The sequence below is a fragment of the Pseudopipra pipra genome, chromosome W (genome assembly GCF_036250125.1).
Source record: "Pseudopipra pipra isolate bDixPip1 chromosome W, bDixPip1.hap1, whole genome shotgun sequence".
Classification (NCBI taxonomy): domain Eukaryota; kingdom Metazoa; phylum Chordata; class Aves; order Passeriformes; family Pipridae; genus Pseudopipra; species Pseudopipra pipra.
Window position 1 is genome coordinate 19,887,326 of NC_087580.1, and position 12,018 is coordinate 19,899,343.

A 12,018-nucleotide genomic window follows, 5' to 3' on the forward strand; every position below is an offset into this window, starting at 1 on the left:
TTCACTGTGTGTACGCTTTGGTGGTAGAAGAGGTGGGAGACGTGGCTGAAATTCTTTGTACATTGCAAGCACTTGTAGGGCTTCCCCCTGGGGCGAAACTGAACGTGGACCTCCAGGTCAGGGCACCGGATCAAGCTCCAGCTGCCTTCCTGGCACAGGCTGAGTCTTTCCTCCTTGGAGGACTCTGGGCTGGCTTTGGAGACCCTCCTCCTGGGGTACCTTCGTGGCTTTCCCTCCCCGCTGCCTTCCTGCGCCGTGGAGCCCTTCAAAACGGCCTCTCCCACCAGGCTCTGCCGGGGGGATTTGTCCTCCGGGCTCTCCGTCCTCAGCTCGGGGCCTGGGGCAGGAGGGAAGAAGGACAGGGAGGGGATTTGCCTCCGGCCCAGAGGGAAGGCCAAGGACATCCCCCCAACTCCGGCCCCGGCAGGACGGCGGCGGCAGCGGGGTTGTCCTGCAGCCGGGGGCGATGCTCAGCTGGGAGATACAGGACAAGACAGGGCAAAGGGGCACTGACTTCCTCCTCACCTGCCTGGGGGTCCCGGGGCATCTTCCTCTTCCTCGCAGCCTTCAATTTTGGCTGCATGTGTGGGTCCCCACCCCCAATGGAGCAGGACTGGTCACTGTGACTCTGATCCTTGATTCCAAATCTCCTTCTCTCTCTTTCTCTTCTTGTCCCCTTTCCTCGTGATGATCATAAATGCCAGAACTGCCTTCTCCACCATTTGGTCAAGGTTTGGGAAGGAGAAATGCTGGATTGGGACAAAAAAACAAGGTGTGAGCATGTTGGCTTAGGGGTTCCTCCTGCCCAAGTCCATCTCTAGAAGTCACTTGGAGTCTTGTGTCCATAATAACACCTACGAGTGACCCAACTGCGATCCAGGTTGGGCATGGACCTGGTGACCCACATTCCAGATGATCCATGCTGGGCAGTGTATTGGGTTTGCCAGGTTTCGGTAGCAGGGGGACTCCAGGGCTGGGTTCTGTGAGCAGCTGCCAGAAACTTCCCCGATGTCCAGTAGAGCCAATTCCAGCTGGCTCCAGGACGGACCCGCCGCTGGCCAAGGCCGAGCCCATCAGAGATGGCAGAGACACCTTGGGGAAAACGTATTGAAGGAGGAAAAAGTCCTTGTGCAGATGGAATTGGGTGCAGAGAAGAGCAGAGTGAGAACAGGGGAGAGGAACAGCTCTGCAGACCCCCAGGGCAGTGCAGAAGGAGGGGCAGGAGGTGCTCCAGGCACCAGGGCTGAGATTCCCCTGCAGCCCAAAGAGGAGCCCACAGAGCAGGGGGAGGCCCAAAAAGAAGGATGTGAGCCCGTGGGAAGCCCGTGCTGGAGCAGAGTCCCTGCAGCTGCTGCGGCCCCAGAGACCTCAAAGGGTCTCACTCAGCAGCGCTGGTTATGGGGCCCCCACAGGAATTGTCCATCCTGGCCCCAAGTCAGATCCGTGACTTTCTCTGAAAGTTGGAGAACAAAAATAGGATTCCACTTGGTTGTTCTTCAGGCAAGAAAAATAAGAAGTTTCCCAGGCTGTTGGTTAAACTGCAGGAGTTGGTTAGACAGCACCAGTTCCTGGCAGCAGAGAGTGTTTCTGAGCAGCTCAAGAGCAGCTCAGCCCAGGGCTGTTCATCAAGGCTGAGGCCTAAGGAGCATTTCTCAGATCACAGGGAGGCCTGGGGGGTGGGGATGCACCACCACACCTGGAAAGGTGTCGTCCCAAGGACTTGCACAGCCGGGAGGTGTTTTCAGTCCCAGGCCCCCCTGGTCACCCCCCAAGGTGCTGGACGGCCCTTCAGACCCACCTGAGGCCACCCCCCGTCTCTCCAAGAACCTGCAGGAGGGAAAGCAGCTGAGTCTAAACCAGCAAGTGTTCTCTCCAGCTCTAATGTCTCGTAGCTGCTTGCAAGCTTGTTTTGCTTTGTTTGCTAAAATGTAGAAATAGTAAAAAGCTTTATGAGTTGGTACTTGACTTGTAAAACAGCCCCGAGCAGCCAACTCTGAAACAATAACGACTCAATGTGTCTCTCGAGTGTGTCATTATCGGCTTGTCGCAGCCCCGGGAACGAATGCGATGTTTGCGGCCAAGGCCGAGGCACAAACCCGTTCCGAGCCCGCCGAGGCTCAGCGGGAAGGAGGAGCCCGCGGGCAGCCGCTCCCTCAGCGGCCCCTGGGGAGGGGACACGGGGGGACACGGCGGGCCGAGCCCGCCAGACCCCGCTCCCCAGGGCCGCCGACACCGCCCCGCCCGGGGCAGGCCGAGCCCGCCAGACCCCGCTTCCCGCGGCGCCTCCCGCCCCCTCCGCCCGCAGCGAGCCCCGAGCCCCGAGCCCCGAGCCCCGGCAGGACCGAGCGCGGGTCCCACCTGCGCCGGGGCCACCTCCGAGCTCCGCCGCCGCCTCAGCACCGTCCGGGCGCTGCCGCCGCTGCCCCGGCCCGGCAGAGGGAGGGGGCGGGGAGTGCCCGCCCGATCCGACCAATCAGCGCGCGAGGGTGAGGAATGACGGGAGAAGCAGCCAATCATGACGGGACTCGAGCTCTGCCGCCGCCATTTTGTGACCCAACGGGGTCACAAGTCCTGCAGGAGCTTGTTCTGCGTGGGCTCCTCTCTCCGAGGCTCTGCAGGGGCTTCCCACGGGCTCTCGGCCTCCTTTGGGCATCCCTGCTCTGGCGTGGGCTCCTCCCCAGGCTGCAGGGGGGTCTCTGCTCCATCCTGGACTCATCCACAGGTCACAGGCCCTTCAGCTCAAGTTCACACCGAGTTCCAGCCTGTCCAGTGCAGCAGCAATTCCCGGGCCTCCTGCCAGTCCGGGCACATCGCCGGGGCTGTTGCCCAACGTTCCCAGGCACAGCACAGTGAGGTGATCAGAGCTGAGCAGCTCAGCAGCAGTGACAGCAACGAGCAGCCACTAAGGAGCACCAGATTCTGACAGACAGCCAGGAGCTCCAGACAGCACCAGCAGCTGTAAATTCCAGCAGCACATCCCAATCCCACCTGTCAGTATCTCCAACACTCCCAGCTCCACGCTGGACACCAACAAAGGCTGTTGTGGTTTCATCCCATCCAGCCCCCAAGCCCCTCCCAGCCACTTCTCACTCCCCACCAGCAGGATCAGAGAGAGAACTGGGAGGGGAAAAGCTGGAAAACTCATGGGTTGACATAAAGACAGTTTAATAAGGACAAGCAAAACCTGCACACACAAGCAAAACAAGGAATTCATTCCCTGCTTCCCATGGTTGGGCAGGTGGTCAGCACCTCCAGGAGAGCAGGGCCCCATCCCACAGAACAGTGACTTGGGAAGACAAACTCCATCACTCCAAAGGTCCCCCCTTCCACCTTCTCTCCCCCACTTTATATCCTGAGCATGATGTTGACACTATTGTCTGGTTCAAAGGTGTGGGGTGGAGTCCCCACTGTCTGGGTTGCCCATGTATTAGTCAGGCACAGGTGCAACTCAGTTCTTAACACAACAGAAGGAGAATTAAGGAATGACACTGCAAAGGTTATTGGTGTGACAGGGGTTAAATTAGGAAAATAATCATTGGTTTCTCTATTTGCCAAACTCCCCTAAACCTTTGCTAGGAAGAGATTGATTGGAAAACTTGAGGCAGAAATTAAATTTAAAAATGGGCACACTGAAATTGTAATTGCTGAGACTAAATATGTTGAAGCAGCAGCTCTCCTTGAGCAGGAAATAACTCTAGTTAGCAGCAACATCCCAAGGGAAGCTGAAGATGCAGTTGTTCCTATCGTGTGGGCCAGTGGGATTCTATGAAAATCAGGAAAGGCAGCACCTGTAAGAATTACCCTTAAGCCAGAAGCTGTACTGATAAGGCAGCTCCCGCCTGTCTGTGAATGCCAGGAGGAGGAACTGGGGGATGGAGCTGCTGTTGGGCATTTGTTGTTTCATGGTATGGGTCCCTATTCCTGAAAGGAAAGACATGGAATAATTAAGACAGATGTCTCTGAGCAAAGCCACTCCAGTTTTGAATGGAAAACCTGCCAAAATAAATCTGTTTCCTTTCCCTGGTTTTTGTTGGCTGTGAGGAGCAGGAGCTCTGCCCATGTGCTGCCAAGGACTCAGCTTTGCTCTGCTGCAGTGCAGACATGGAGCTGCTTTGTGACAGCTCTGACATCCACAATGGACATCAGATGTAATCCAGTGGAAAAGCTGCATCTCTGACCTTGTAACTCAGAAGACCGTGGGCTGCAGAGAGAAGCTTAGCACAGCCTTTTACTGATTTTACCTGTGTTTTTTCTTTTGCACCATCACATCTGGAAAATGTACTCTTTATGGGCAGAAATCCACATTCTAGTTACTGTGAATGTGAACCTGGACAGGCAAAACGGATCAGCTCTCTATGGCTTAGAGTAGAGCCAGAAAAGGTGCAATGTCCATCAGTCTTGTTGCCGGTGTATTTTGTGCTGAAAAAATCTCCGGAGCAGTTAATTAGGGGTGAGATAAGAAAGGGTTTATTTGCCAAGGCAGTAGATATTATAGGACGCGCGCCGGCTGTGCCTGAGAGGTTACATTTTATAACATTATCCATCCAATCCCAGAGGTGTCCACCCTTTGGCCCTTCCTCTGGTCTGCCCCAGGCCCTCCCCCTGAGAATTGGGTCTGGGGTCTTTTTGGGACCACTTACTTCATCATCTTCAACTTCATCAGAGTACAAAGGGTACATATTTACCTAATTTTTGACCGTACTCTGTGGTTTAGGCCCTGATATGCTGTTCTCCAAACAGTCTAGGCCTTTGCCTTGACAAAAGACTAAACACTGCTGTTGAATTCAGGGGTAGGTTTGATATGGGAAGGCATAGAATGGGGTAAAAAGGTTAGGGAATGTGTAAACAAGGGAAAGGAACGAGGGACAAAGGGGTTTCTGCTTTTTAAAACCTACAATTCTTACCAGTCTTACAAATATTAGAAAAATAAAAAAAACATTAGGGGCTTAAGGCATCAGTCTGTTTCCCATCTCTCCTGAGTTTTCCCATTTACTGCCTCAAAGGTGACTTCACCTACAAATTAGTCTTGAAAACCATGACAGAACAGGACAGGAGTCCTCCCACAGAGAAGCCAAGGGCTGGCAGAGCAGAGTGTCCACCCCCAAGGGAAGGTTCAGCACTGCCCGGGATCCTGCCCAGGCAGAGCTAGGCCTTGCTGGGGGCAGCTCCAAGCCCAGCAGCACAGACCCAGCAGAGAGGGGGGGTCCCGCAGGGGAGATGTTCTCCAGGCAGAGGCAGCTCCTCACCCAGCACACAGTGCCCAGCAGAGCTGCAGGGAAGGGCCCCCAGAGCTGCCCGAATGCCCCCTCCCCCGGGCCTTGGGGGCACTTGCCCCCCACTCTCTGCCCTGGGCTCTGCTGCCGGGAGCTGTCCCTGCCAGCAGCTGCTTCCCTGTGCCCAGAGCTGGGCCCTGGCAGTGCTGCCAGAGCCCATCCCAGCCCTGAGGGCTCAGCTCTGCCCTGCAGAGCCCTCCCAGCAGCACAGGGCACTGCCCAGGGGCATCTCTGGCTGGGCAGGCTCTGATGGCAATGTCAGAGCAACCCTGAGGAGGCTGGGAAAGCGACACTGATGCTGCCTGTAAGGCACCATGTGCTGATCTCTGATACTGCCTGGTTTATTCACCTCTGCACAGAGCAGATTTGGAATTGCAGTGCTGCCCTCTGAAATGAGACATTGATTGGTACTTCTCATTACTCACGAGATAAACAAGAGCATGAGGTTGAAAGAATGGGATCATACCCTCTGAGGCAGCCCCTGCCTTTCTGTGCTCATTGAAAAGTCTCCCGTGAAATCTCCTCTTGTGCTCTCCAGCTGTGAGCAGCCCTGACTCACAGAGCACCTTATCCACATAAGGACTCAGCCCTCCAAGTCATTGTCCTTGCCCACAGCCCTTCTCCCCCAGCCCTGGCAGCAGCTCCCCGGGCCGGCTGAGAGCTGCCCCTGGCAGGCAGCAGAGTCCCTGCCCAGCACAGCACCCTGGGCTGCAGGACCCTGCTCTGCCCCACAGCCCTGTGAGTCTGTGGCTGCAGGGCAGGGCAGCTCCTGGAGGCATCTCTGAGCACTCTCCAAGGTGCCAACAGATGAAAACATGGTCTAAGTCACAGGGATACATTTTACCAAGGCCTGTAGTGGCAGAACACAGGGCAATGGCTTTAAATTGAAATAGGGGAGCTTTATGTTGGATAAAATAAAGAAATACTTATCAATTGGGCTGGCAAGAACTGCAACAGAAGAGGATGTCCCATCCCTGGATTTGTCCAAGGTCAGGAACTTTGAGCAGCCAGAATTAGTGAAGACGTCACTCTCCATGTCCAGGGACTTGGACCACATGAGCTTTTATGTCCCTTCCAAGCCAAACCATTCTTGATTCTTTGAGTCCCAAACTCCTTCTCCAAAGAATTTCTATTGCTAGGACATGAATTACCATGTTTTTGGAGAAGCCATTGTAAACTCAGAAGGTAAAAAATCAATTCAAATAAAGTTCCAACACCTCTGTGTGAGAGCTTCACCAAGTGGGTCAATGGCAGAGCCTCCCAGGATGACTTTGCCAGTTGAAGATGGGGGTCTGATACTTATGATGGGCAACAAGAAAGCACACTTGGGGACTGTGCAAGACTTGTGGGATCTGTGATGCAACTAAAACAACAAGGATTACTTCCAAGGATGTTAAATGTATTGTCAGTCACACGAATCACAACACCAGGTGCAGCCAAGAAGGCATCTGAGTGACAGGGACACACCACGGCTGAGTCATTAAGCCAGTCAGTAAGAGTTAGTAGACACAGTGAATTCCCCCTAGAACAGTGTCTTCCCTATGGGACATCCGGGCAGGGCTTGCTGTGCTCAGCATTCCCTAACTCCTCCCAGGATTCTAGCCTCTGCGTCTGCAGAATCGGATTGCAGACCGGCTCCACTCAGGATAAGGTTCCATCAAAGGGGCTGGAAGCCAGCAGGGTCCTGTGGGAGACAGAACACAAGCACAGCCCTTCCCCATACTGAGCACTCCATAGGACCTTGTCATGAGGTGTCTTCTTGTGGGTTTTTGTTCAATACTTGTTGATTCAAATTCAAAAAACTAAGGGTAAATACAACTTTGTCTACTTGGGGTGTCATATTCCCCCTTTTTTGTTTTAAAAGAATGGTTTTTAATCCAGAGCACACATTTCTTGCACCTGAGATAGGCACAAGTGATAAGACCACATTTATGTTTTTTTGGTTTTCTGTCTTTTTTTTTTTCTTTTTTCTTTCCTTTCTTTTTTTTCTGTCTTTTTTTCTACTTTCTCCCCCTTTTTTTTCCACTTTTTTCTTTATCTTCTTTTGTCTTTCTTTCCTGGTTTTTCTTTTTTTTTTCTCTTTTTTCCCTCTTTTTTCTTCCTTTTTTTTCTTTTTTTTCCCTGTTGTTTTCTATCAGTTGTATTTTCAAGGAAGATTTAAACACATATCAGAACAATCTCCATGTACATATCTTACGAAAACAGATAATCTGCCATTGTTCCAGGTTAGTGAGGATTCCCAACATCACAAACACTGAGGTACCAAGGGTGGAAGCCAAGCAACTTTATCCTGTCCCTTGCCAAAGCGTTCAGTCCACACCCAGCCCTGGATTTCTGGAAAGCTGCTGGGTGGGAGCAGCAGATGGAGCTGGTGCTCAGGAGGGGCAGGCAGGCCGTGCACCTTCCCTTAGAGGCACTTCAATTATCCAGGAGATTCAATGGTTCCATGGCTGTGTGTCCATTCTTCAGGCATCCAGCCCCGGCACGGCCGCAGCCAAAAGCAGCCCCGTTTCCCAAAAGCACCATGAGGAAGGATGGGGGTGGAAAACCCCCACCAGAGGTAAATGAACACCATTAAAGGCAGGAGAGAGAACCCCCACCGGAGGGAGATTCCCACGAGTCAAGGTAGGAGACAGAGCCCTCAGCAGAGGTCCTAAAGCCCCATCAGTGGGGATATCAATAGGCTGAGCAGCAGAGCAGAGAGAAACGTCAGGGAATACATCCTCCTTCTCCCCGAAGACGTTGTCCAACAAGTCTAAAAGATGCATTTTCAAGGTGTCCAAATTGAAATAGAATATTGCCATCATCATGTATTCGCGCTTAATTAGATGCCGCTAATTTTGGTCTGTGTTTTGGCCCAGCCACCTCCAAGAATTTGTTCTTCTCCTGCCAACTTATGTGAAAACAAGCACTGAGAAACGAGAACTCCATCCTTGAAGGAAGCATCTTGTATAAACTGGAATTAATTGGGGGCTGGCTATTGGCCAATGGGCCTCCAAGGCCATTTGAAGAAGAAAGTGAAGAGAAGGAGGATGAAGGAAGCCCCCAGACTCATTTAGGACAGACCCCCAAGGTGCAGCACACCGGCACAGAAGAGGCACCACTTACACCATGGGGGGAGGGACCAAGGACCTCTGGCTGGGTGGTGCTGGCCACATCTGCCCAGGGTGACATCCCAGGTTAATTGTATAAAAAGCAGAGAGCTCGTGCTGGGAGCAGATTCAAGCTGCACAGGGAGGACAACGTTACCTCTGCAGGGACCCTGCTAAGCCTGCCGACGCTCTGGGGATGCAGCTCCTGCTATGGGGGAATTCTGAGCATTTCGGGGTCAGTAAGACAACCTCATCAGTAACGCCTGAGTGAGTGAGGGGTTGTCTCGGGGGCTTGTTTCCCTTCTCTTTCCTGTCTCTCGGTTTCTCCTTTTGTTGGCTACTTCTTTGTAATAAATGTTGCTTTGTTGAACTTCCAACGCTGTACTGGTTTCAGTTTCGGCAATCTCCCTGCTACAATTACCCACCAAATGCACCCAGGGCCTGCAGCAAAACCAATCCTACAGGTGGGTTTGCCTTTGCTTGAGGCAGGACTAATGCAAACTGTCTTTCCTAACACATTTCTCATGTGCACCATGGGCGCTGTATCTCTTCCAGTGGTATGTGGGGGTTCTGATTGGGCAGGGCCAGCTCCACGGGCAGAGCCTGGGATGTGAACTAACCAAGTGCCCTTTGCTAAATGCAAATTGAAGGTCCCACTGCCTGTTGCTTTCAAGGGGATGTTTCACAGTCCATTGTACCATTCAGTCAAGGGGCCATTGTGACACTGCAGGATCCTATGGAGGCACAGGGGCCATTGGGACACTGTGGAACATCATGGAATCAAGGGGCCATTGTGACACTGCAGGGCCTTATGGAGACAAAGGGATGATGGTGACACTTTGGAACCCGATAGAATTAAGGTGCCTTTGTGACAGTGGGGAACCTTGTAGAATCAAGGAGTCATTGTGACACTGTGGAAACTTGTAGAGTCAAGGGTCCATTGGGACACTGTAGGGACTTATGGAGCCAAAGGGACCATTGTGACATTGTGGAGCTGCATGGAATCAAGGGGCCATTGTGACACTGTGGAATCTCATGGAACCAAAGGGGCCATCGTGACACAGAAGGGCCTTCTTGGGCCAAAGGGACCATTGTGACCCTGAGGAACCTCCTGAAATCAAGGGGGCCTTTGGGACACTGTGGCAGCTCTTGGAATCTTGGGATCACTGTTGCAATGCAGAACCTTAAAAACTCAAGGGTGCATTGTGACACTGCATGGTCTTCTGGAACCAAAGGAACCCTAGGACACTGCAGAACCACGTGGAATCCAGTGGTCTTTTGGATGCTGCAAATCATCATGGAATCAAGGGGCCATTGTGACACTGTGTGGCCTAATGGAACCAAAGGAAACCTGGGGCGCTATGGAATCTCATGGACTCAAGGGGCCTTTCTGTCACTGTGGAACCTCATTGAATCAAGGGGACATTGTTACACTGCAGGCCCTAATGTAGCATCAAGGACCATTGCGGCTCTGTGGAACCTCCTGGAATCGAGGCACCTTTGTGACACTGCATGGTTTAACAGAACCAAAGGGACCCTGGGACACTGTGGAACATCTTGGAATCAGGGGGCCTTTTTAACACTGCAAGGCCTTATGGATCCGCAGGAACCATTGTGACACTGTGAAACCCCATAAAACCAAAAGGCCATTATGACACTGCAGGGCCTCTTGAAACCAAAGAAACCCTGGGACACTGCGGAACATCTTGGAATCAAGGGGCCTTTGAGACGGTGCAAACCCTCGTGGGATCAAAGGGCCTCTGTGACAATGTGGAGCTTTATGGAAGCCAGGGGTCATGATTACTCTCCAGAAACTCGTGTAATCAAGTTTCCATTGTGACACTGCAAGGACCTGTGGAGCCAAAGGAACCATTGTGACACTGCAGGGCCTTGTGGAACCAAAGGAAACCTGGGACACTGCAGAATCTCTTGCAATCAAGAGGCCTTTCTGAAACTGTAGAACCTCATGGAATGATGGGGCCATTGCGACACTACAGGACTTCATGGACTCAGGGGGCCTTTGTGACACTGTGAAACCTCATGGAATCAAGGGGCCATTGTGACACTGCAGGGCATCATGGAACTAAAGGAAACCTGGGAGACTGTGGAACCTTATGGAATAAAGGGGCAGTTTTGACACTACAGGTCCACATGGAAAAAAAGAAACCTGGGAAGCTGCAGAAACTCATGGAATCAAGTGGCCACTGTGATACTGCAGGGCCTTATTGAAACCAAAGAGCCCAGGAAGATGGAACCTCATGGAACCAGGAGCCTTTTGTGACCCTGCAGGGCCTCCTTAAATCAAGAGACCATTGTGACACTGCAGGGCCTGATGGAGCCAAAGGAAGCAGGGTCACTGTGGAGTCTCATGGAACCAAGGGGCCATTGTGCCATCCAGGGTCTGATGGAACCAAAGGAACTCTTGAAACATTTCTGAACCTCATGGAGTCAAGTGACACTGCAGGGCCTTACAGAATAAAGGGGCCATCATGACTTGCAGATAAGGCAGAAAAGGAAAGTGTGTGCCCACTGGAAGGAAGGTCCAGTGACATGGGAAGAATTTAGACATGCTGCTTGCTGTTGTAGGGAGAAAATTCATGTGGACAAAGCTCAACTGGACTTGAAGCTGCCAGAAATGTGGGGGACAAAAAAAAGGATTTTTTTTCCAAATAGTTTAATGGCAATAGGCAGTACAGAAATATCACTGGCCTGCTCCAGGATGGGGGCAGTCACCTCCCAAACAGGGACAGAGACAAGGCAGAGGTGTTTAACACTCTCTTTGCCTCTGTCTTCAACACGGATGAGGGGCCAAGGGGGTCTCAGTGCCCTGAGCTGCATGACCATGACTGCGAGAATGAGCAACTCCCAGTTCAGGCCTGACAGCGGGATCTGCTGCTCCAGCTGGATCCCTACAAATCTCTGGGGCCTGATGGGATTCATCTCAGAATCCTCCAAGAGTTGCTGATGTCATCACAAAACCTCTCTCGATGGTTTTTGAGAGGTCTTGGGAATCCTGGGACATCCCGGCTGACTGGAAGCTGGTGAAAGTTGTCCCGATTTTCAAGAAGGGCAAGAAGGAGGACCCTGGAAACTACAGCCCTGTCAGTCTCCCTTCAGTGCCTGGTAAAGTTATGGAGAAGATTATTCTGGGAGGTGTTGAAAAACACCTGAAAGACAACGCAGTCATTGGTGACAGCCAGCAGGGCTTCAGGAGTGGAAAGCCCTGCTTCTCCAACCTGATTTCCTTCTATGACAAGGTGACCCACCTGGCTGATCAAGGGAAGCCAGTTGATGTGATCTTTCTGGATTTCAGTAAAGGTTTCTATCCTGTCTCTCCCAGGATCCCTCTGGACAAACTGTCCAGCCCATGGCTGGATAAACACATCCTGTCCGGGTGAGCAATTGGCTCCCAGGTGTTACAACCTGCCCCAGGAAAAGGGGAGGGGGGTGTATCAATAATTCCCTTGGGGTGGATTAGAGTGAAACGACACTGAATAATCGGTGTCTGAAAACATATATTGGTAAGGTTTATTTTAACAATTTTGTATCAACAGGTATTGCTAGCATTTTGGGTGTTGTCATATAACAACGTGGCATAGAGATAACCTTTGTGGGGGGGAGAAAATGCATAAGGGAGAAAGACAGGATAACTG

General features: G+C 52.1%; 1 long non-coding RNA gene across 1 annotated transcript; it reads right to left on the reverse strand.

The window, feature by feature from the left end:
- Nucleotides 1-5: 5 nt before the first annotated feature.
- LOC135405701 (uncharacterized) lies at nt 6-2,468 on the reverse strand. Its single transcript, XR_010425960.1, has 3 exons — nt 2,359-2,468; nt 526-749; nt 6-337 (listed from the first exon to the last, which is right to left on the reverse strand). It is a non-coding gene; the product is annotated as an uncharacterized LOC135405701 (long non-coding RNA).
- Nucleotides 2,469-12,018: the final 9,550 nt, after the last annotated feature.